Here is a 1112-nt window from a genome sequence, read left to right on the forward strand (position 1 = left end):
TTAGCTACATCGTATAAATATTGAATATTTATACTACAAAATAATTAGCAAGTTGTCAAAATGTTGATGAATTTTGACCAAACTTGAACTTTAACTGTTAATAAAAAAAATAAAATCATACCTATTTAATATATTATGTATCTTTAATATTTTTCAACTGCTATTACCTATAACAACTTATGATGAATCTTGAATTAAATTTTGAATCTTAGATATAAATAGAAATTTTGTATTGATATTTACAGAAAAACACTAAAAAAAATTGAAAATGTTTATAAATAGCTCAAAATGAGTAAAAATATTTTGAAAATGTTATCATGTAAAAATAATTCATTATAAAACAAATATTAAATGAAAATTTCAAATACCTACAATTCTTCGTATTTGAACTTCAACGAAATAAGAAAATGTACGAGAATTCATCCATTTACATCTATAAATGTAAAAACAGTTTTTAATTCAAATGCTCATAGAAAATTAATTTGACTTTCCGGTTATTTTTAGATTCTGAGTGGAACGATGAATGTATTGATTTTACAAGTATGTGTGTTTTTTTATTTTTTTTTTTTATTTTTGTGTCTGTCATCACGTTTTAGGACAGTAAAAGTGCTTGGATTTTCTTCAACAGTACCTTTTCTGATAGGAAAGTGAATCTAGTTGGTACTTTGGGGGGTCAAAAGTAAAATTTTTCCAATAGTTTTCAAAAGCGCCGTGAAAAACAAAAGAAAAATTAAGGAAAAACGGGAATTTTTACGCAAAATCTGTTTTCGAGAAAATCGATTTTGGTTTTTGGTGTAACTTTAAAAAAAATTACCGTAGATATATGAAATTTTGACTGAATGTTTATCTTAGCATTTTCTATACACCATAACATTTTCAAAATATTTTGATTTATTTTGAGCTCTTTATGGACATTTTCATTTTCCATTTTTTTTTTGGTTTTTTTTCTAAAAATATCAATAAAATTTTATTTGTTGGATAAAAAAGCTTGAATATTTAATAGAAGGCCCCTAGTATATTGTTTCAAAGGCAAATGAAAAATATTAAAAATCGTTAGTCACAGTTTTTTTTTTATAAGCATTTTAAGTTCAAAAATGACAAAATATGGAAAA

Source organism: Acyrthosiphon pisum, chromosome A1, assembly GCF_005508785.2.
Source record: "Acyrthosiphon pisum isolate AL4f chromosome A1, pea_aphid_22Mar2018_4r6ur, whole genome shotgun sequence".
NCBI classification, from domain to species: Eukaryota; Metazoa; Arthropoda; class Insecta; order Hemiptera; family Aphididae; genus Acyrthosiphon; species Acyrthosiphon pisum.